Consider the following 26,158-nt stretch of genomic DNA (forward strand, 5'->3'; position numbering starts at 1 on the left):
TACTTTTTGCCCGAGGGTAATGTTTTTCGAGCGTGTGTTTCATTATTTGACACGCCATGCAACATAAACTTGACGGATTTCAACATATGAGGTGTTTTTGATTCGTCTCAATTTTGGGAATAACAACTTGGTACAATTGGTTTCTTTAACAATTCTCTCCTTCTTCACGTCTGTTGTAATTAGAAATTGTTTTTCCTAAGATATTGATATAGTAAACGAAAACGCCTGCACTTTATGTTTAGTTTGCTACCTACCGACTGGATGATAAGTAATAGGCAGCATGGATCCTAAATAGAATTGGAATACCTTAGATCAGTTACATTACTACTTTTAATGTCTAAGGGATCTTATACACTAGCGACAGCCCACGTCGACGATGGTCGTCAACTCCCGCCGCCTGTCGCAGACGGTCGACATCAAGCGGTGATAGTCGAGTAATAACATTAGTTGTCGTCTCATAGTTCGTGGCCAGCGACCGTTGCCGACCCAAATTAGGATTAAGCCATAGGCCACGCGTTGGCCAAGTGCAAATTGGTAGACTTCACATACCTCAGAAAACTTTTTAAGATTTCCCAGGTATGCAGGTTTTCTTTCACCGTTTAAGCAAGTGATCATTAATTTATCTATGCACATTGAAAAATATGAAGCGCATGCCTGGGATTTGAACCTCTCAGACTCCTCAGACTCGATCGAGTTCCTTAACCACTTGGTCATCGCTGCTATCACTGTCGCTCGTATCCCCTAACTTGAAAATTCGTCTTTACGCTCCAAAGCATACTTACAAAAGTGAAAATCCAAATGCATTGTCAGTTACTCAAAGTGGGGTTGAAACATCCAGAGTTATAACTTAGTCGATAGGGTCGCAGTGACAGAACTTCGGGAAGTAAGGAGTTTGTTTTATTTACGACGGGAAATCACAAGACGATTCTGTTTTTTTGCGAAACTAACAGTAATACTAGTGAATAAACTTTTATTTTCCGTATCTTGATTATGATCTTGAAATGGAAAATGTTGCTAGCTTTGTGAATTATTTTTGTCCGTTTGTGGAGGATAATGGTTTTCGAATGTAAGTATGTAAATAATTAAATACCTCATTGTTTGGTATGCTCTGTAGCGCTCGATTGGATTTTAAATTATGTGGGTACTTGAACGATTGAGTTGCAATTGAAATACATTTAACAAAGGTCGAATTGAAACTATAATTTTAACCTGAGATTTTAATTTAATTTTGCGTAGCATTAAATACTAGGTAATTCTTATAAAGATGTTCAATTACACAATTACACAAATTAGTTTTAGAGTTGAGAGTATAGAAAATAAAGTAATAAAGATATTTAGACCAATTCAGACTTCATCGGCGTAGTGACATAAGACCCTCTCACTCTGGGAGGAGACCCGTGCCCAACAGTGGTGAAATAACAGTGGGCCAATAATGGACGCCAACGGGAAAGTGTTACTATATTTTTTTAAATAATAAGTAAACGTGACGAAATTGCTCTAAAAATCCTTAAAAGACCTAAAACGTGCATGGCGTAAAAACTCTCAAATCTAGATTTTTGTTTTAGAAACGGGATAAGTAAGTTTGACACTCAATCCTTTGTGGCACACTTGTAGTGTTTTAAATAATAAGTGTACGTGACGACATTGGGTCTAAAAATCCTTAAACGACCTAAAACGTGCATGGCGTAAAAACTCCCAAGTCTAGATTTTTGTTTTAGAAACGGGATAAGTAAGTTCGACACTCAATCCTTTGTGGCACACTTGAAAAGTAGTTGTTCTTGTACGAAGGCCAGTGACGCAGGCTTCTCCGCCCACAATGCCGGAGATGAACTATTTATTTTTCATTGTGACCACAAAGACGCTACTAAATCGCTGAAACGAAAGTTGACAGTTTTGTTTAAGAATTTCCTTTGATAGAGCTCGGAGAATTCAAAAGAGTTTGCTCTGGAACTCTAACGACGTTTAACTTCTCTACAGTTACATTTATGTGAAATAAGAAATTTTGTTTTCTTATTTTGCTAAATAAAAATCTCGTACTAATGTATGTTCATTATAATTTAAAAATTGTTAAAACTTGTAGTTTTAAAAGAGATTTAATTATTTTTTTTATTAAAATTTAACTAATACCTTCTTACATTTTAATAAAAAAATATTGTTATGAAATTTAAAAACATAAAGGTTTTAAAAATATCTACTCATAATAATTATAAAATGCAAAAACCGGCTAGGTACTTAAAATCATTGTATAATTTTGCGAGCTTGTAAATTTGCAGTTTTCTTTCTAGTAATGGAGTAATATATAGTAATGAATATTAATGGATAGTAATGAAGGTGGTAGAACCCTTTGTGGTTCGACTCCGGCGGTACCCCCGCCACACCTATTTCTACCTAATAACAGCAGTGTTAGGCGCTGCTGTATTCCGGTTTGAAGGCTGTGGTAAGGGAGACAGACTTTTCCGAGGCGTTCCAGCTTAGTCCTCAGGGGTAGCGGCGCATCTGTGGCCGACCTCAGGTAGAAATATCTAATCCTATCTGGGGTTGATTATAGATGTCCATGGGCGGCAGTAGCCACTTACCATCAGGTGGACTGTATGCTCGTCTGCTACTCCTATATTATAAAAAAAAAGTAGCTTATAAATACAAGCGCAGTTAAAACCTACTACTAACTAGACAAATCTAACAACAACAATCTAACAACTACATATCTAACAATCTAACAATTTGTTACACTTCTAAATTTATTAATCCATTTAACCTATATACAGTCGCAAAAATATTCACTTTTTTCTACAAACTTCAAATCCATTCTCTTCTTTTCCAAAATAATACCCATGTTTAATTGAATTAAACGGGAGTGGAATGTAAATAAACGTTAAACGCTACAGTTGAGCTCCACGATTTAGCTCATCGTGAAGGCTTTATGAATTTTCTCGTGGACGTTTTGACAGTAGGTAATCTAAAGTGTTTTATTGCCTCGCACTTTATTAATACGTATAAATAGACGGCATAGCGACATTGTTATGGAATTAGATGAATCTTTTGATCTATTTGGAGTGGATGATAATGTATAAGTGATTGTAAGTAGTATACAGATGATTATGTAGCTTTATAGTCAAGATCGTGGAGTTTGTTTTTGAGAACACATTTTTGGCTTACTTTCTGCCGGCGACATCGCAGATCACCTAGTTCTAAGCATTTGCATCCTTAGCTCTCCTAGGAATCATTTTAAAGCATCTTTATTTTGTGTAAATAATAAATTTCACCCAGATTGGCAAATATATTATTTACAAGAAATAATCAATAAGACTTATTTAGATACCTTGCTTGGTAGCTATTTATTATGGGTTTTAAAATACTAAGAAACATAGGAGAAACAAGGTTGAAATAATAATAGTGTAAAATGTATGTACACTTCGTACATACATTTTAATTCCAGCAATTTATAAATTTAACGTGACTAAATATACTTACAAGTACTATTCACAATCGTAATGGACTACAGATTACATATCTTAAGCACGGATGAATGAAATACGGTGTCAGATAACTAACTTTGCCAACTAATATGTAACTCGGCAACGTCCTTTATCTGCCACCGGATCCGAAAGCCTATAATCGAATTGTTTTATATCAGCGGACGGTTCCGTGTTCTAGAACAGGTTGGTGAGTGAATCAGTGGGTCAGAAGTGATAAGCGTTTAACTGCATTGTTCTTTGCGTGTCTAAACTTAATTTGAAGAAGGATACTCAAGTGTTATAAGCTTATAGAAGATTTTACAATAATAAGAAAATATGTTTTCAATACAAAACGTTTTCGTGAAAATGTACATTTATTTCTTTGATATATTTAAGAAAATTTAAGAGGTTCATCTAAAAACGGCAAAAATGACATATCTAATAATAAACAATAAATATTCGTATGAGATTGCTTGGTAACTATTCATTTTCGGCTTTAATATATTAAGAAAAATGGGAGTAACAAAGCTGAAATATTAAAAGCAAAGTGTGTTATACATAAGTAATATAAGTATAGGTACCTACTGTACGTAAATAAGTGACTTTTAATTTATCTATTCATTAGTATTATCGTGTCCAAATGTACTTAAATTACTACTCCCAATCCTTTTTTTTTGTTTACGAGGGGGAAACCTTCAAAAGGTACCCGGTGTCGTGGGAGCGACGTAGGGTTATGTGGGATTCTTACCGCACTAAAACCCCCCCGGTAAAACTACTCCCAATCCTAATGGACCACAGATTACATATCTCAAGCACGGATGAATGAAATACGGTGCCAGATAACTAACTTTGCCAACTAATATGTAACTCGGAATCCTTTATCTGCCAATGGATCCGAAAGCCTATAATCGAATTGTTTTATATCGGCGGACGGTTCCGTGTTCTAGAACAGGTTGGTGAGTGAATTAGTGGGTCAGAAGTGATAAGCGTTTAACTGCATTGTTCTTTGAGTATCTAAACTTAGTTTGAGGAAGTAAACTAAGTTCCTCAAATCACAGTGCTATGAGCTACTGCTAGTTAAATTTAGCTTTTGTAATAATAAGAAAATATTATATCAATACAAATGAGTTAGAGTTAGTTAGTTATAGGTAAAAAATTGGAATTGAAAATATCACAAGTAAAAGTTTGCACGTAACTAATCTATTTTGTCGAAATCTATCTATCTATAAATATAAGGCTGAACCAATTCTGAAGGTATTTACACTCAAAGATCACAGAGGACAGGCAATTGTTAAACCCGAAATCCCATGTTCAGCAAGTAGAAGCTCATCTATAATATCGTTGCAGTTAAAGTGTAACAATATTTCGCGGCTGGCGACCGGCCAATTCGTTACAAGGACCGCTATCTCTGACAACACATCCGTCCTTGTTGAAAATATGCCCTTCTTTGCCGAGTAAGGATTATTATAAAAAAGACACTTGAAAACTTGAATTAAGAATCTAAAACCCGCGAGTCCCAGTAGATTAAAGAAACAATTTTGTTATAAAAATGAAAAAATCCGGACTATTAAATATAATTAACTAGAAAATGAATAAAAGCACATAATATAAATGTAGGTAGTTATTATAATTATTTTCTGTGACTGTTATTGTAATGAGATATCCTTTTAAACCTGCGATATCGAATCACAGTTAATCTTTAAACATATATGTATCTAAATCATTTTTTTGTGTCCAGGGTTAAAAATGAAAATAACATTCATTCAGTGCTACAGATTTCAGTACTACAGAAGGTAGCCTTGTCGTAGATCGTAGGAATTATTGATACACATAAAATAGGTAAAAACATTCAAGGCTACAAGGAGACAGACTTTTCTGAGGCGTTCCAACTTAGTCCTCAGGGGTAGCGGCGCATCTGTGGCCAACCTCAGGTAGGAATATCTAATCTTATCTGGGGTTGATTACAGATGTCCATGGGCGACAGTAGCTACTTACCATCACGTGGACTGCATGCTCGTCTGCTACTCCTATGTTATAAAAAAAAGGAAAACCAAAATTATTATTTAGATAATTTGTCTAGCCAGGAATCGAACCTACAACTCCTATATCTCAGACGTGAAGTTGTCACGATACTACAATCAAATCCATGGCAAAACATCATTAAGATATATAAATCTGTACAATCCGCGCAGAACTTTAAACTCCTCGGTAGCTTGAGGCTCATAGAAAACAGGTGCTTTTAAGTTAGTTTGTTAAGAAAACTAACTTTCTGTTATATTCCAAACTAAACCTGACTGTTGCACTGGCTTGTTATTGTATAGCCATTTGTTTTGAAACGAATGGTGGTAAGGAACACACCCATACTGCGTATGTAACATAGTGTTTAGGTATCACTATTGGGTTTAATTAAATGACCACTTTCACTACGTGACTTTCAAAGGATTGAACTAACAAATGAGTATGCAATCTGCATAATTATTAGTAGTCGTTGTCGCCAGAAGAGATCATTAACAGATCCATAGAGAAAATAATATAATGGTACTTGAAGCTGATCACAGTTGCGTTGCCTCTTCTAAGCACTGAGATAATCCAATGTAGGTAAGTCACCCAATATCCACACTCTTCCATCATATCTAAGGGTAGTCTTAGAAATAGGTGAACAATAGTGAATTATAAAAGTGAATTCTATTTACCTATATTTCGCATAAAACCCTGAAATATCCATTTAAAATATGCACAAAAAGATCAAGTAGCAACGCTAAAGTTTTGTAAAACAACAAATAAAAACAAGCGCTTAAGCCTTCGAATTTGCTCACAAGAAAAATAAGCTAGAAACAAATTCCAAGTAAACTTTAGATGCTATCACATTATTGCTACGGCGAGAGGTTCGAACTTTCATCGTAATATTGAACACTAGAAAGTTTCAGAAATATTCTTTGAACAAGAAACGTTTTTGCATAAAACTGAGAATCTATTAAGAACACTTAGGCACCTGTAACTTGGTATATACTTTGTATTTTCTTTGACTGAGAAGGGTTAATGTTACTGTACTTAAGGGTCGGTACATATCTGACGGAAAATGCGTCACGTATAATCGGTCGCGTTATGTTGTCATAACAGATAATTATATAATAAAACATTTAACCTTTCACACCTAACCGATGATGCGTTAGTGTGTCGAGCATATGACGTCTGTTCCGTTTCCGTTAATGCATTATCAGTCGGTCGGCCACGCGCCACGTGTATTTTGACATTTTTGACAATGCAATATCAGCAGAGATCGTTTGTGTACAAGCAAGACAAGACGCGTAATGTGGCAGGTCTAATTTAACCGAATAGACGCGACCGATGATACGCTTGACGCATTTTCCGTCAGATATGTATCGACCCTTAGTGTCAACTTTTTAATGTCATAAAAAGGAAAATTTATGTTAAGTGATAATAGGTGCAGCCTCTTTTTTCAACTATGAAGAGTATTAATGATAGTCAATATTGGAATGAATAAATCGATTTACAAAATTAAGCAATGTTGGGCACGGTTGGCATTTAGAGGGGTGATTATTAGTAGCTAAATTTCAAGACCGCTTGCGTACTTGCGGGGCATATTGGTCTTTATTTATCCTTGGTTAGCAGTTATTACAATGTTTACAGTCTTCTTGTTCATTTCGCTTAATTGGATTCAGAATAACATCAATAAATCTTATATACTTATAAAAATATTGTGTCACATTGTTAGTTACCGTACTCCACGGAAACGGCTGTACCGATTTTCACCAAATTTTATATGCATATTCAGTAGGTCTGAGAATCGGCTACTATCTATTTTTCATACCCCTAAGTGATAAGGGTTGTTCACCCTTATTTTTTTTTATTTATATTGCAACACAACGTTTGCCGGGTCAGCTAGTAATTTATGCAAAATTAAGTACAGTTTAATTGGTTAACTAATTCAAAATTCAGTAGATAGATTTGATACCAACAAGGCAAGTTAAATATACACTTGTTAAAACAATACACGAGGTAAAATCGCCCCAGCCGTGAGATATAATGAATCGTACTTGTCTTCTCTCACATATTACGAATACCACACTCCGAGAGCAATAATGTTGCTGTCATGTTACTGCGCAACCTTGATAAGGGTCGAACGGGGCGTAGTGTCCGCTATCAGATTCCTGCATGGAGAGGTAACAAACAATATATTTACTCTCAAATTAAGTTTGTTGATATTTTTTTGTGTTACAAGAAAGAAGTGATGGTAAATGTTTAATGACAGACGACATAATAATATATCTATTGAGTTACTCACAGAGATGAAAGAATACCGTCATTGAAATGTATTTTTATTATTTTAAATGACGGTAATTGTAAACTTACTTATATAAATTTACTTACTATTGGTAACTTAAGTATAGTCAATTTAGAATCTATTTCTCTTTTGACTACTTTGTTATAAATACTCATAATTTTTTTGACAATAAAATATGAATAATAAAATTGCCCCCGTGCTTTCATAGTCTTTTAACGATCGTATCATGATATTACATTGTCAAAACCAAAAAACTTCCTCAATAAACAGCGTGCTGAATTCAAAAACTTTTTTCAGTCCGACTGTTACTTCCAGAGATTAGCGCATTCAAATAAACAATTTATTTGACAGACAAAACAAAATATTGTGACTCAAATTTTTCAGATCTCTGGTAAAAGCTTCCTTCCTTTTTATTCGCAAATAAATAACTAACAACTCCGATTTTCTGCTATGAGAACAATATTTTTATAGAAACAAAGACTTCTTTAATTCATTGTATAGCCGTACTATTCCCTTTTATAGGAATGGAAAAGGATAGTTTATTGAGGCACAGGCTATTATATCATAATGAACACCTTGCCAGGTGAGATTGCACGTGTTGATAATGTAGTGTCAAGTGCTACAAACTTGATATGGGTCGAAAGGGTTCACGTAGTTCATTCGAACAGGGGTAAAAAGAAACTTTGGTTCCTTAGTAATCTCCGATTTTTATGAGGTGAAAAGGTAAAATTAATAGTTTACCCCTTTCTTATAATGGTACTCCATTATATTATGTTCATGTTAATATTACTGTCGCAGTTCATGTGATGTGGGTTGAAGGCTACGATAGCACCCGGGTCAGGTTACTGCTATCAGAAATTCGGTGAGATGTTAGGTAACAGGAAACCGATATTTTAGTGTGTAACACCATACTTTCGAGGAAGCTGGATGTATGGGTTAAGGTGTGGTTTTGCGTTACTACATGGATTAGGGTCAAGTTGATACCAGATTTATTGAACACTACAATAAGTGGATGCAATTTAAGTGTATGATTGAAACACTTTATTTAAAATAAACCTTGTAGATTTCAAAATTTGTAGACATGAAATTGTTAAATTCTAATGTATTATACAATATGAATGGTCCTAGAAAAAATACTTATTAGTCTACTGTAACTACGGCGAAGGTAATAAATTTTAAGTCATTTTTAAAGTTAGGAAACTAGAATTTAATAAACGTTGATACATTTACGAGTAGTATATGTTTACGCTTTTAGATTATTAAAGTAGATCACAATTCTATAATCTTGAACTCAAAAGATTAACGTCAAAAATTTTAATACACCTATAAAATTAAAGTTTACTTCAGCTTAAGGTAAATATTCTTAAATCGTAAATTCTTTTTCCGTCTAGAAAAAGCATAATACTTTGCATTGAATACATCAAGCCAATTCTCTAGAGATATGACGTAACAAGGATTCATAGTTTTAAAACTGTGGCTGGAAAATGCAGAGACACGCTCCAAGTTTTGTGGCGACATAAAAATGCAGACTTTAAGAAGAATGGAGCTCTGTACAAAGAGCTCAAAGGAAGTTACGTGCACGTGGTTGATACTTCGTCAGATTGTTGCCAACCGAAGTTTGTTTGGACTTTATGAATAAGACTTGTAAGTGGCTTTTGAATATTTTGTAAACGATGCGAATTTATTGGTTATTCTATTGTTTATTGTAGTTGTTGGTGTATGATGCCTTTTAGTTTAGTTTAATGACTACTTAGATATTAATTATTGTTCTTGTTTGTGTACTGTTCCTTATTACTTAGTAGATAGTAGAAGGTGGTAGAACTCTTTGTGGTTCGACTCCGGCGGCACCACCACCACACCTATTTCTACCTAATAACAGCAGTGTTAGGCGCTGCTGTGTTCCGGTTTGAATGGTGTGGTAAGGGAGACAGACTTTTCCGAGGCGTTCCAGCTTAGTCCTCAGGGGTAGCGGCGCATTTGTGGCCGACCTCAGGTAGGAATATATAATCCCATCTGGGGTTGATTACAGATGTCCATGGGCGGCAGTAGCCACTTATCATCAGGTGGACTGCATGCTCGTCTGCTACTCTTACATTATAAAAAAAAGATATCGACTATTTAGTACTTAATTGACATGTTTAATAATTTAAAGGTTAATTACTAACTAATTAAATTTAAATTTTAAATATTTAAGCAATTTCCCGAAAACGTTATGGAGTATGCTTAATGTACGTATATTATAATTTTATCCATAAATAAATGATTGAGGGAAATGATTTAAAAACAAATTAAATTCATCAATGTACCATCGAGTCGGCCGGAGTTTGAACCTGCAACCCTCAGACTAATACGATGACGATCCCATTTGCCGTCGTTTTAATTTTATAGTTTACTAAAGTATAAACAGCATAGTATATTAATTATTTTAGATATCATTCACATAAACTACATTTATTATGATAATATTAATAAATTACATGTCCATTCAGTCGTTAATAACCGGAGGTTGCGGATGGACTGTGAGATGAATCTTTCCCATAAAATATGATTGTATGTCGTTTTTATTAATACCAGCATGTTTTCACTCCTTCCGGCATAATCCGGATTGATGGCTGCTCGACCATGAAACATAAATAAAATTTCAATCACGGCCCAAAAAATAAGCCCTGTGACACACATAGTTAATTAACAAAAGAAAGAAAAGATTTTATATGTTATCTAACGCACATTACAAATGATCAGTCTATTTAATCTTTGCCTATCAAAGAAAGACGTTCCACAATTTCCTTATACTTCTTCTTAGTCGGTTTTTCGTGACCATCAAGAACATCTTTTTATAATGGTCTTCCATGTGCGATGTGCGATTTTTTGCTATTTCCATGGAATGATAAAATGTGGTGTGGTGGTGTAGGTTCTTTATACCAGACATTGTCAATTTTTATCTTTGGTAGGTAAAAAATAGGCAGATTAATTATAACTCACGAACTACATCTATCTTTTATAACACGTCTAGTTAATTAACGAAATAAAGAAAAGATTATTCAATAGGAATCTTGCACGAAATCTATTTAGTTGAAGGTAGGACTCTCGTCTTGTTGGTTTGATTGATTAATTTATTCTAGAATTCTAGAGGCTTTTAGCTAACTTGCCTAACTTAGGTGTACCAACTTGGTTCTCAGAGCAGTAAACTTGCGTATCGACTTCAGGTAGGTTAGCTATACTTTTATATTGGAACGAAGTTCCTTATCGCGCGGTACGCTGGGTAAGGGGGCTAGGTGAGCGTCACGAAAAAGTCTCACGACACTTTTATTATAGTGCATAGCGCTCGGAGAGGGGGCAGGCCGAGTATAGGATTACAAAGATTGAATTTAATGATTAAATTTATAATTAAGTTGATATTTATATATTAATTAAAACTAAAACAAAATGTTTAGAATATTCATAACTTTAAAATAAATATTGATTACAATTTTATTAGCATTTCTTTACTTATTTCATTTATCATTTAACGCCTAAATATTGTTAATTTATTAATCATACCTCCTATAATACTTATTTCAAAACGAAAGGAACTTCGTTCCAGTCGGGTGTCCCGCGTGACATCTCAGACATTTTATATTTATAATGGGATGATGACTCCTTAGGATAAGAATTGATTATTAAATAAAATTTATATTGATATTATTTCGTTACCAGGAAATACGAGAATATACACAACAATGCAATAACAGACTATAACAAATAACTGTAATTATAAACTAATAGAATAGATAATGTAACTGCTATTCTAAAATAACGTCACGTTACCATTACTTTATATCGGTACGTATATTACAGGGCGTATTAAAATGTTCAAAACCGTTTGGAAGCATTATGTCCGAGGCACTGAGCCGTGCGGGGATAATCAACTGTGAAACAAGTGACGGCTACTCGGCTGTCCTCGCAGACACCTCGAAATCCCGACAGTATGATATTGTTACCATACATTTTATAGCGTGTATAACGTTTTTATAGCAGCTATTTATTTAACGTTTTTTAGAATAACCGTTTTTATAACTGAATACATATTAATGTACAGAACGTTGTGTATGCACATTACATTAAAATTAAAATGTAGAGGCATACCTTATAAAGCTTTCTAATATTTCAAATTTCAAAATATATTTCTTTGTCATTTTTACCCGACTGCTAAGAAAAGCTTATGTTTTTCGCGCGTATGTATATACAAGATGTTTGTCGTTCTTTATTTGGTCGGATCTAACAAACGGCTGGACGATTAAGGTGTCATTATATTCGTCTCAATGATCCGAGTGTCCTTAGATAGGTATTAGAAAAAAAAAAACAAAATGGCGGATTTTTGGTGCGAAATATGCCTTGAATACGTGAATACGCCGAAATGCGCCTATAGCGCCTAACACTGCTGTTATTAGGCAGAAATAGGTTTGGCGGTGGTGCCGCCGAAGCCGAACCACAAAGGGTTTTACCACCTTTAAAATGAGAACTACAAGGATACAATAGGATAATATTGTTTGAACATATTTTGTTTGAACATATTTTGTTTTGTTTGTGAAGCAGATACCTACTATGAAACTTTGTATTTGGCTTTCTGGATAAAAATAATGACGCCTATTTCACTGTTTTTGGAAATTCTACTTTAGCCTGTTTAGTGCAGTCGGGTTTTGATATTTTAATTAAATTACTTGTTTTATTATCTTTTTCTTAAAAATGAGTTTTAACCGATAATATATAATTATTATTACAATATAAAAATATTTAAGGATTCGGCATAAATTACATTTATAATATTATTATATAGTTACTAATTTCTAAATGCACAGATATATTACGTGGAATGTCTTTATAATGCCAGAACGTAGCCAAATATCTACATCAAAAATTAAAACAATTCAATTCGCGAGCTGGAACAAGTCCAGAATTACTAACTTCATAACAAAACATTTACTCGCATCACAATATCGTCGCTGTAAAATGAATTAAATGTATATAGTGAAGTGCCGTGTACACAAACAGAGAAATTCATTCTATTTCTGCTTCTCAATTATTACTTTTGAACAATGTACGATTATTTTGCATGAAAATATCTATGAAAAGCTACCAGAGATAAACCGGAAGTGACGTTTGCATGCGATGGCACATTTTTAAAAATGGCGACGGATTCAAATGTTGCCCCAACAGGAAGTACGACTGACATCATTGTGATACTGCGCTCGGAATAATTGTTGTGACGTAAAATTTACGTTTTTGTATTAAGTTGCAGTACTATGATTATGTTTGGTATTAATGCAAGTATTTTCATGGCCGTCTGTTGGGCACTGATTTCTCCCCACGCCTAAAAGGCGTCCGACATGATCTAGCGACAACTCAAATGTTAAAAACCGTCAAGTCATTGGGTCTACAAGATGCCCCAGAGACATATTTATAACTTTACTAATATTTCAAAACAATACACTGCTAAGTAGAGTAAAAAGTGCAAATAGTTTCCTTTACAAAGCTGGTGAAGCATTGGTGATCATGTCTAGTGTTGCCAGTGGTTATTGGTGACAACTTTCTATGAGGCAAATTATCGCTATTAATACTAGCAAAAAGCGCAGCTTTATAAGGGCTCGCGTATCGTGAATGGTATATTCAGTTTAAGATCCTATATCAAGGATGATGTGGTCTCTTATTAATTAACAATAAATTATTAAATCTACCTTTCGTCAGAAGACCTATGAAGAGCAAAGCTACCTTTGATCCAGAACCAGAACCACTTTAAATGCTTGTGGTGGATAACTTATATTAACCCTAGAGTAGTCGCGCCTTTCCATGTAACGTGAGTGCTCGCGTGGTGAGCATTTTGCCGCACATGTTTATTTTTGCTAATTTTAGTTAAATAAATTAATAATATTTTTAAAGGTATAGAATAAAACATAAGCTTTCATAAATTATCATTTACTAAATTTTTGTACTTAGTCATTATTTAAAAAAAAAATGTTTTAGGATATCTTGGGTACTTTTTTAACTTTTTGCAATATCTTTACCTTACACATAAAAAAATTAAACTAGATAACAAAATTAAACGTTTTTAGTATCTTCGATATGTACTGTAGCAAAACAATCGTGAAAGATAAACATACAATGTTTGTTGCACAGTAACTTTCCACATCTATTGCACCCTTTTTTTGGTTAATCTTTTTTTGTTTTTGATGGACATACTGCGCATATACCTTCTTTACCCGATGGTTTATATTTGTAAGTGTTACTTGTTCATTTTCTTGTAGTTTACCGGTGTCACTTACCTAAAAAATATTATTTAGTAGATAAAAATAAAATATAAAAAGTTGCCCATAATTCACAAAAACATAATAAATATCAATGGTGTTACGATATTTACACGAAATAACGTTATATATTAAAATAAATATAATTAAAACTAATAATATTTTAACTGCACTAAAAACCAGGCACATTAATTTTACCGACGTGAGTAGTCGCGCAGTTAGCATTTTGCCGCCAAACGCGACACACCACCAATAATCGCTTCCTACTGCGGTGGCCCGCGCCCTAAACTTCTTCTAATTTCTAAAATAAGTAGGTTAGGCACGAGGGGGCAGCTACTAGGAAGCTTGATCTTGACAAATGCACCGTATTTATAATATTAGGATTTTTTCACCGCGGACGGCAAAATGCTCATAGCGCGAGCACTCTAGGGTTAAGATCCATTTTTTGGGATTGTAATTTTTTTGCGATTTATCCTTGGTATCTTTTTACTCTTGAATTTAAACTCCGCCATACTTATAAAATTATTGCGTCTGATTTGCAAAAAATATTTTTTAAGTATATATAGGTATAAGCTATTGTGGATGTCTGAAACGCAGTACATTATAAGCTAATCTGGGGTCTGTTACCAATCAACAAGATGGTGAATGACCTTTATTATTCTCTTAATGTCGATTTGGGTCATTTATCAGTGAATGTTGAATTCACCACGACTTCTTTAATTTACTAAAGCTCCGAGGGATACATTCCGTAACATTTTTATCAATTGTTAAATTAACTATTAAATTTATGAATTAAATTAATGAATTATGTGTGTGGCCTGCTCAATTAGTTTTGTATTTTCTTTTATGTTTCTACCTAACATAACCAATTCTATACAATACAGGAACGAATTTCCGTAAAACACAATGTGATAGTCGCTAAATTGTAAATTTGTCACTGGGCTTTTTGTCACAAACAAAGTATTTTTTGACGATGGAAATAAAATTTGCGGATGGATTCTCAACGGGTAGTATTTAAACGAGTGACTGCAAATAAAAGTTTTGAATGACAAAAATAATGAATTTTGGTTATAGTATTACTAAGGGAGCTACTGGCTGTGACGAGTGACGAGAAATCAACAGAACAGCAACTTGCAAACATTAATTTGAGCGACCTAATATTTTTCTAAGTGTAAACATTACGTCCTGCGTTTTATTCAATATTTAGCAAATGTTTTTTTTTAATACTGAGCAGCATTTTATTTTAAATGAAGTGTTTCGAATACAAAAATCACTTTGAAAAATACTATAATAAGTAGAATATTGTGTGCTCATGTCATTGATCATGAATAAAGGTACTCGTAAGGTCTGAATTCATACAGATTGGGCCCACCCGCTCGCTGGGCGCTGTCGCGCCCTGCTCGCTTCGTTTTATATTGTCTTATATGTTCCAACCTAACCTAACCAATTCAATTACAAAAACCTAATCTATCTTAATACTAAAGTTGCCTCTCTATATTTCCAGTCGCTCACTTAGTAATGTAGTCGCTCACTTAGTAATGTAGTCGCACAAGTTATTAAAACAGTATGTCATTATCAGTCGCTAGGTATTTTTTTTATTTGATTGTTTTATAATTTCCCACTGTAAACAAAAACTTAGATTAATCGGATATGTGGAGTTTTTGAAACTGCACTGCGTCAAAACATTTATAATATCCAACGAATATTATAAAGGCGAAAGTTTGTGAGTATGGATGGATGTTTGTGCCTTATATCGGATTTGAATGAAACTTTACAGTATTACAGTCTATAAGTACACCAGTATAACCTGGAGAATACAATTCATAAAGATATACTATACTTAGTTGTCAGAGCTATATTGATGTACCTACCATACGATGATACGTAAATTTATATGAATGGATTAATAGTAATTAATTAGATACATTTTCGGTACGCATATTGTAAATAGATTAACTTTTTCTTTGACACTAAATAAATCGGACGGATAGTTTAAATTAAGGTGGTAGAACCCTATGTGGTTCGACTCCGGCGGCACCACCGCCACATAACAGCAGCGCTGTGTTCTGGTTCGAAAAGTGTGGTAAGGGAAAGGGAATAAGGGGTAACGGCGCATCTGTGGCCGACCTCAGTAGGAATATGTAATCCTATCTGGGTTTGATTGCAGATGTCCATGGACGGCTGTAGCCACTTACTACAGGTGGACTGCATGCTCGTCTGCTACTCATATATTATTAAAAAAAAACTTATCTGAGACGTTCCAGTTTAATCCTCAGGGGAGCGGCGCTTCTGTGGCCGACCTCTGTTAATTACAGATGTCCATGGGCGGCAGTAGCCACTTACCATCATATGGACTGTATGCTCGTCGGCTACTCCTATATTATAAAACAAAGAAAAACTTGAAACAAAACGCTTTTAAAATACACCGGTGAAACCTCGGTGAAACGCTGCCACCTTAGCATTTTCATATTTTTGATTGACATAATTATGTCATAAATGTCTGCATTCATCATGACGTTTTTTTTATTCTGCCATTATTTAAACAAAAATAATCCAAGTCATACAGCCATCAATGTTACACTAAATTTAAATTTGATAAAAAAGTGTTTTTTTTTTGTGCACAAAAACTTATTTCAATCGTGTTGGTCCAATCTAGACATGACCTTAAGTAACTATGTTAAGTTTCAAATTTATAAGCCCTGTAGTTTTTTCAAAAAAGGGATGGAAAGCTTGCAAGATTTTCGAATTATAGAGGACTCGCTTCGCTCGCCCTAATTATAACATATGTATACGGTACGAAGTATATACTTAGGCAAGTACACACTAGTAATTAGAGGTATTATATCCCCGTTATTAAACTGTTGCTGCTGAAGTCTCCGAACAGAATGCCGGTCTCTGTTAACTCGAGCGCCGCCATGGTATCATCCCCACTTGACATCCCCACTGCATCTGTGTTTGAACTATAGTAATAAAATGAGTGTCTTATTATTTTAAAGTTCTTTTATAAAATGCGATATCGTTAATATCCAAGCTTCGTATTAACGACGATAACATTATTTGTATAATGGAGTTAAAATAAGTTAGGCATTAACCATAAAAATTGGCGTTATATTTCAATGAGTGTTCCGTTGTTCGGAACATAATGCACCCGGTCCGGTTCATTTGGCGCGCTCGCCTTATTCGACGCTTGTTCGCCTTCGTGAATAGAATCCAAATTATTGGGAAAATTCTAAAAATGCATTACATTAACTCCTTGGACGTTCAAATTTCTTAACAAAATATAAAAAAGTGCAAACAATTATCTTACAATGACGCTGATGATCTGGTGATGATGACTCCGCTCATATTGCAAATGTTTATATTCGACAGTGGCGAATTTCTTTCAGGTAGCCTGTCTCCTTATCGCTAGCATATTCATAAAAATATGAATAATTATTACATGATTATAATTATTTATTTGTGTACGGGAATTAAAATAACGAATTAAATATAAATTTGGCATTATATTTCAATGAGTGTTCTGTTGTTCGGAACATAATGCACCCGGTCCGGTTCATTTGGCGCGCTCGCTTTATTCGACGCTTGTTCGCCTTCGTGAATAGAATCCAAATTATTGCGAAAATTCCAAAAATGCATTACATTAACAACTTCGGCGTTCAAATTTCTTAACAAAATATATAAAAAGTGCCAACAATTATCTTACAATGACGGTGATGATTTGGTGATGATGACTCCGCTCATGTTGCAAATGTATATATTCGACAGTGGCGAATTTATTTCGGGTAGCTTACGTCTTCTTCTCGCTTGGCTATTTTAAAACTTATGAACAATTATTACAGTACTATATTTGTATAAGTACTGGAGTATTTGTGTATACGTGAATTAAAATAAGGCATTAACCATAAAAATTGGCGTTATATTTCAATGAGTGTTCCGTTGTTCGGAACATAATGCACCCGGTCCGGTTCATTTGGCGCGCTCGCCTTATTCGACGCTTGTTCGCCTTCGTGAATAGAATCCAAATTATTGGGAAAATTCTGCGAGTGCATTCCGTTGGCTCCTTCAACGTCCAAGTTAAATTCCTTATTAAAATTTACAATGCTCATTGTTTTTGACTCGATCGATTATATTTAATTTGAGGTCACATTTACAATATCTGCTATGTGTATGATTATCTGTCATCTTTTCATCTTAATCATTCAGAAATGCTAGTAAATTTATCTATAGCTAACTCATATTTTAAAGATATAATAAATTGAAATCCAAATACTTTTAAACTTCTTTGTGTAAGTTTTTTCATTATTTAATGTATTTACTGTATTATATAATTTGAAGACATTTTAAACGTAACCAAAGTAAAAGGCACAACCCCTTAAACTCTTTACTTCACAGAAAAGAGTTGGTTTAGCAATCTAAGTTAGTATGAATAGCAACGTGTATATTTTATCGTGGACACAGAAATCTTTTCGTAATATAACATATTTGTACCATAACTCACTTCATGCGGGTAATAAATCCACTGAATATCTACGTGCGCACGAAATAGGTAGTTGGTCAGATCCTGGTCAAGAGCCAATGTTAGTTTAATTATTAGTATGTGCACTAGAAATGATTAAATAATGACAGACGAAAGAATGGACACGTAATGGATTATTAAAATAATTCGTAAAAAATAATAACAATGAATAAATAATTAATTGAAATTGAACCATGAATTAATGGATCATTAGTAGGTACTTAGTGTAAAATTATTTGTGATTGATTAATCAGATAGAACTCGACTATTGTTCGAATTTATTACAGAATATATCCATGGGTGAAATTACGTAGCTTGCGGGTTTGTTTGGTACTTCAATTTCATAAAGTTAGGTTTAAAGAGCGGAACCACCATTGTAAAAACGGTTTATAAGTTTTGTGAACAGTGTTTGAAATGATTTTGCTTTGAAGAGTAAATTATGCAAAATGCAAAATGCTATAGGTCAAATGAAGTGTCCCGATTTAAACCCCAGGAGTAGGAAAGACTTCGTAACTGCTGTGATATTATCACAACTTGTCATGACATGCTGTATTATATTGCTCCATATGGTCTGCAAACCATTTAAACTTACGGATCGCATACTACTTCACTAGTCGTTTTTGTTTACCGGCGACCCAACCTTAACTGACATTATTGGCCGCAAAAATGCTGACAAAAACTGCGATTAATTGCAGGAATGGTCGCCGCACGTGACCCAAAACATTCCTCAGAACATTTTTGAAATACTCGAACTGAACTCGAAAGTGCACCACATTACCGCTGTGAAAAACTTATCTAATCGCAAATAGAAATGGCACGTTCATTCCGAGGCACTCGTTCTTCGAAAGTTTTTCCCTAACGTGAAGACAATCCGATAGTCAAAGCTGCATCGCTGAAAGCAAACACCAAATTGCTCGCTAACTTGAGATTACACAGCGTGTCGCTGCTACCCAACTCCCCGTCGCCCCATTCCATTTTAGATGACCTGTTTCCATTATCAGCGTTAACGGCAACGAATATTGTAAGGGTTATTTATGATTATGGCGATTGAAGATAACGCTGAGAATTTCACTTGCGTTTTAATTATTGTTTATGGTTTATATTCATTGTTTCACAGAGTCAATGGATATAACAATATATTTGATGAGTATGCAAAATCTGGACACAAAATAGAATACATAAATTAAGATGTGTGTTTGTCCAGAAATTTAATCCGAAAATCCACGCGTAGAGCAAAGCAGACCAGAAAATAGACTACTGTGTTGTAACGTTACTTTACATTCAAAACAATCATCTGAATACGCGCTCTAAATTGAGACTTAGAAACATCTTAATACATATAAAAAATATGCGATTGTTAGCCGTTATTGTCACAAGTTATTTGAAAGCTTACAGAGTTCTTCAGAGACTTGAGCTCCACCAAATATCACTTGTTCATTTATGTAATTTTTACGACAACAGATTTGCCTCAACACACTTGCCCTTGGAAACAAATACAGAGAGTTCCAATCCCATTCTCGTGTTACTAAAGTGTTGGAAAAACTAACGAAACTTGACCGAGACGAGAGCCGTTTTTAGAGGCTGTCATCTTGATCGCTGCAGGAAATGGCGTATAGATTTTTTCCACGATTTACGACTTATGCTTTTGTGTCTAAGAAGCATAATAGTCTTTTTGTCTATTGTTGATTCTCCTCGTATGATAACTTCGCAGATATTATTTCCTTCTTTCGTAATAGTTTTAGAAATTGTGGGGTGAAATGAAGGAAATTGATAATGTTTGTAGGGATGTATTGGAGATTTAATGGCATTACTTTTACTACTACCTACATATTTACCTTCTACTAATACTATTTTATTTTTATTTATAGTAGTAGCAGACGAGCATGCAGTCCACCTGATGGTAAGTAGCTACTGCCGCCCATGGACATCTGTTATCAACCCAGATAGGATTCGATATTCCTACCTGAGGTCGGTCACACATGCGCCGCTACCCCTGAGGACTAAGCTGGAACGCCTTGGAAAAGTCTGTCTCCCTTACCACACCCTTCACAACGGAACACAGCAGCGCCTAACACTGCTGTTATTAAGTAGAAATAGGTGTGGCGGTGGTGCCGCCGGAGTCGAACCACAAAAGAATCTACCACCTCAAAACTATTTCTCCGTCATTATTAATAAAAGGAATAATCTTAATCTTTGGTAATAAGATGAGCATTTTAGCAAGCAATCCACTTCATGTAAAGTGGCCTCCACCTAAGGACATCGATAATTGATACCTATAAGGGCAGGATTTTCACCCGAGTTCGACTATTAAAAGATGGCTACGGATCAAGTTAAAAGCATTAACATACCCTTACCATAAAGCTTTACTGTGTCATTTAAATGAGAACTTAGTAAATTTCTAATGGATACATATCCGAAGTTTATTAAAAAAATCCTAATGAACTTCAATTCCCTTTTAAAACCTTTGCTTATAATCATGCAAATGAAATAAAAACATCGTAAGTGTGCATGTATCTTGTCTATTGCATATAAAAAAAGATAAAAACATATTTTTATATTACATTACACGGCGTCGCGTTTATTAACTTTTTACGTTCCAACACCTTTTCGCATTTGCAATTTTATTCAATGTAATTTTATGCATAGTCCTTTGTGTTTTAGATACGCTATTTGTTTCAGATCTGCATATAGATCATGCAGAGTAATTTGCATGGCCAGTTATATACGGTGAGTCTTTTTCATTCGTTTTAAATTTAGATATAAGTAGATCTTTTGCATGAGAAACATCGATGAAATATAAAATAAAAAATATTTCTGGTTTCTTCGTGTACCGATTTCTGGTATATCTTGAATTTAAAACAAAAAAAGACTTTTAACACTCACGGTCCTAAAATAGAATTCCCTGCGTCGTCGGTGCCATGAACATACGGAAAGTCGATTACATAAACACCAGACCCAATACAGATATCTCAATTAAGATATCTGCCTGGCCGGAGATCAAATCCGGAACCCTTTGTGCGTATAGTGGTACTACCACGCGAATCAGGCGGCATTTATAATCAACAACAAAGTTTTTAGTAATCCAAATCCTAATGGTTGTTACTCAATCACTTACCAAATATTAAACTGTGAACAAATGAAAGCGAAAAGAAATCGGTCTTCGTTCGTCAAAGTTACCATTACCCCGTTACGACCCGAAAATCGTTAATGTTCTTCTCCGAGTAATATCCCTTGTATAGATTGCGGTATCTCAATAAATAACTGTTTCCATGGTGGAGAAAATTACTCTTTTCACTCACTGACTTTATGTTCTTCTAGGCGATTTTGGCTTGTGTATGATATTGCTACATAATAAATTCATGATGTACTTACTTATTATTATACAATTTGTTACAACAAGATCTTTCTTTTGATTTTTAGTTTCAATTACAGAATACCTTGTTATAGTGTTATCGCGAATAATAATTTAACTGAAAAAGTAACTAAATATTAATTTCGATTCCTTCCTGTTTTCTTACCATCATTTTACCGGCATCTGATACCTTTCTCTGTTTTTATCGATATATATCTTTTGCCAATACCTCTATCATGCTGTAAATTTCGAGTCAACTCGTAGATTTTTAACCAATAAGTAGTAAGAAATAATAATACATAATTACTGTCACGATATAATTACCTGTTCGCGATGTTGTAACATTTAAACTACTAACATAGCTATACATTCACTAATGCACGTCACAAATCAATTGAAATACACCAAACCGATACAAAACCGATAACAAATGCATTTGATACAGCAATAATAGCGGAACAATATTTACTCTTTCGCGGCACGTGTTTATGCATAAACAACTATTACTAATATTCAGATGATATATCGCTATTTTACGATACTGTGTTGGAAACTTTCAGCAAACAACGATCAGGCCACGTGGTGAATAAAGCATCCTCGACATGCGGGCAATTTCTATCGTTCCGTGAGTTTCGAGCCAATATTTATACTGCGGAAACCAATCACAATCAATATCTAGCCGTGATCTATAGATTTTTGTATAGTACAAATGGGAAACTATTTTAATGGGAATATCGTCTTCTTGATGATGAATAGCCACCGTTAGATTACAATACGTAGAGCATAAGTAAGATTTTCAGGACTTACTGACATAGTAGTGATAGTACTTCATTACTCAAGACATTATTAGTTAAGTGTATATAAATATGTAGTAATGCCACGAGCAACTTAACGTGGGATTGCCTGACCGCATTACCCTGACATATCCTTTAGATCTTTACATACCTTTATTTATACCATACAAAACAGAACGAAGAATAATTTATCCATTTATTACATTCTATAATGTGATGTGACCTCTGTAAGCTTACAAGACAGGTTTAATGGTCTGGAAACCAATCACGATCAATTTTAAATCGAAGGCGTCGATATCAAACTACAAGCAATCATTGTCATTATCTATATATATAAAAGCGGTTAATCAAGGTTTTGAATAAACTGCTGAAGCTACAGTCATGAAATTTGAAACATAGCTTCATTTTATAATGTAGATGCGCACTAAGAACGGATTTTTTGATATTCCACCGTTAAGGGGGTTAAATGGGGGTTGGAAGTTAGTATGAAAGTCCGTCAGTTTTAAAGCAAACTGGATGAAAATTGGTATTTAGCTTTCTGATTTAAAGTAATAAAAATCTAATCTAAGGGTTTTTCCAAAATCAACCCTAAAGGTGGTTAAATAGGGGTTGACAGCTTTTTTTTAATTTTTCCATTTTGGAAGCCAGCACTATGAAAATTAGCCATTGCTTTACTGGTTAGATATAATAGAACTTTAGTTCTACCGTTTTTGGAAAATCAACCCCTATGTGGGTAAAATAAGGGTTGTAAGTTTGTATGGAATTCCCCCAGTTTTGATGTAAACTCTATGAAAATCGGTATTTGGGTTTTCGATTAAAAATAATTAAATACCTATTTCACCATTTTTGGAAAATCAACCCTTAAGTTGGTAAAATAAGGGTTGACAGCTTATTTTAAAATTTGCCAATTTGAAAGCTAGCACTATGAAAATAAGCCATTGCTCTACTGGTAAGATATAGTGGGACTTTAATTGTACCGTTTTTGGAAAATCAACCCTTATGTGGGTTAAATAAGGGTTGTAAGTTTGTATGGAATTCCCCCAGCTTTGATGTAAACTCTATGAAAATCGGTATTTGGGTTTTCGATTAAAAATAATTAAACACCTATTTCATTGTTTTTGGAAATTCAACCCTTAAGTTGGTAAAAGGGGTTGACAGCTTATTTTAAAATTTGCCAGTTTGAAAGCTAGCGCTATGAAAATTAGCCATTGCTCTACTGGTTAGATATAGTGGAACTTTAATTCTACCGTTTTTGGAAAATCAACCCTTATTTGGGTTAAATAAGGGTTGTAAGTTTGTATGAAATTCCCCCAGTTTTAATGTAAACTTTACTAAAATCGGTATTTGGGTTTCTGATTGAAAATAAAACGATACCTATTTCACAGTTTTTGGAAAATCAACCCTTAAGGTTGTTTAATAGGGGATGGAATTTTATTTTAAACAGCTTATTTTAAAATTTGCCAGTTTGAAAGCTAGCGCTATGAAAATTAGCCATTGCTCTACTGGTAAGATATAGTGGAACTTTAATTCTACCGTTTTTGGAAAATCAACCCTTATTTGGGTTAAATAAGGGTTGTAAGTTTGTATGAAATTCCCCCAGTTTTAATTTAAACTTTACGAAAATCGGTATTTGGGTTTCTGATTGAAAATAAAACGATACCTATTTCACAGTTTTTGGAAAATCAACCCTTAAGGTTGTTTAATAGGGGATGGAATTTTATTTTAAAATCCGTTTATTTGGAAACAAGGACTGTAAAAATAGGATTTAGCTTTCTGGTACGAAATAATAGACGTTATTTAACAACGGTTATGGAAAATCTACCCTTAAGAGGATAGAATAGGGGTAGAAACTTCGTTTAGAAGTTCGCAGATTTTAGAGCAAAGTCTATATAATTTAGTATCCTGCTTTCTGATTGAAAATAATAGAACACCTATTTCACCGTTTTTGTAAAATTAACCCTTAAGGACGTTTAATAGGGAATGGAACTTTATTTTAAAAACCGTTAATTTGGAAGCAAGGACTGTAAAAAATGGCAATTGGCTTTGTGGTTGGGAATGATAGAACTATTTTTAACACCATATATGGGAAAAACCTCTTAGTAGTTAATATAGAGGTTAAAAGTTTTTTTAGATGTAAGCCGATTATGATGCAAAGTCTATGAAAATTGGTATTTTGATTTCTGGTTGTAAATAATATATCAATTATTCTTCCATTTTTTAAAAATCAACCCTTAAGGTCGTTAAATAGGGGTTGGAACTTTATTTTATAATCCGTTAATTTGAAAGCTACCACTATGAAAAATTATCATTAGACTCAATGAAGCATCTGAGCCACTGTTTTTTTTAGATCAACTCTTAAGACGGCTATAAAAGGGTGTATGCATTATGCCTTTCTGTTTACACATCTGTTTCAGCATTTTTAGCAACTCAACAATCAACCCCATTAGGGTACTATAAGTAAAGAAAGTTTCTTTAAAAACCGTTATTGAAGTTACTTCCTTTGGCGTGTCTGGAAAAAGAACAGAGTGCAGAGAGGTTTAGTGTAGGGCGAACACGGGCCACGGGTCCACGGGCCGTCGTAACACATATTTTTAACACGGGAATGTATTGCGCGTACTGAAGTGCAGAACAGCGGTTTTTTTGGGTTCCGTACCAAAAGGATAAAAACGGAACCCTATTACTAAGACTTCGCTGTCTGTGCGTCTGTCCGTGTGTCACAGAGCTCTATCTCTGGAACCGTAATAGATAGACATTTGAAATTCTTACAGAGGGTGCTTAACCGCTATAACAACAAATACTTAAAATAAAAAAAGAATGGAAAACAAAAAGGAGTCCCCATACAACAAACTGCTATTCGATATTTTTCCAACTAAATTTTGAACCGTTAGAGGTAGACAGTTCAAATTTTCACAATGTGTGTACTTTAATGGCTGCTGCAATATTAAACACTAGAAATAAAAAATAATGAATTATTATTAACTTTCAGACCCGCGGGCCATAAGGGAAAGTCGCGGGCCACACACCACCCGTGAGTGTCGGGTTGCCCACCCCTGGTGTTGAATATTAGCTTTCAGAAATTTGCTGATAAAGTATTTATTGATGCATATGTACATAGGAATGTTTTTGAAATTCTACTAAGGAGGTAAAAGAAGTGTTATATGTATGTATACGGGAATCTTTTTTCAGAAAATTGAGATAACGTATGTATATTCAGACAAATACACGAAAACGTGGACGGGTGCAAATTTCATATATGATTATGCATAAGTTTATTCAAATTGGCCTACATTTTGGTATACTACTTTGGACACACTGCGTGCCATCATTTTGTCCTGCCGTGGGGTATGGTTGTGGTTTTACGTGGATTAGTGATGGTGATGTGGTAGACACATAGACCTTGGATTAAAATTTTGGAATAGAACAGGGCTACAGTATCCCCTGCCTGTCGTACGAG

Source organism: Epargyreus clarus, unplaced genomic scaffold (assembly GCF_041222505.1).
Source record: "Epargyreus clarus isolate Ecla_fem2 unplaced genomic scaffold, WU_Ecla_fem_2.2 ptg000008l, whole genome shotgun sequence".
Lineage (NCBI taxonomy): Eukaryota > Metazoa > Arthropoda > Insecta > Lepidoptera > Hesperiidae > Epargyreus > Epargyreus clarus.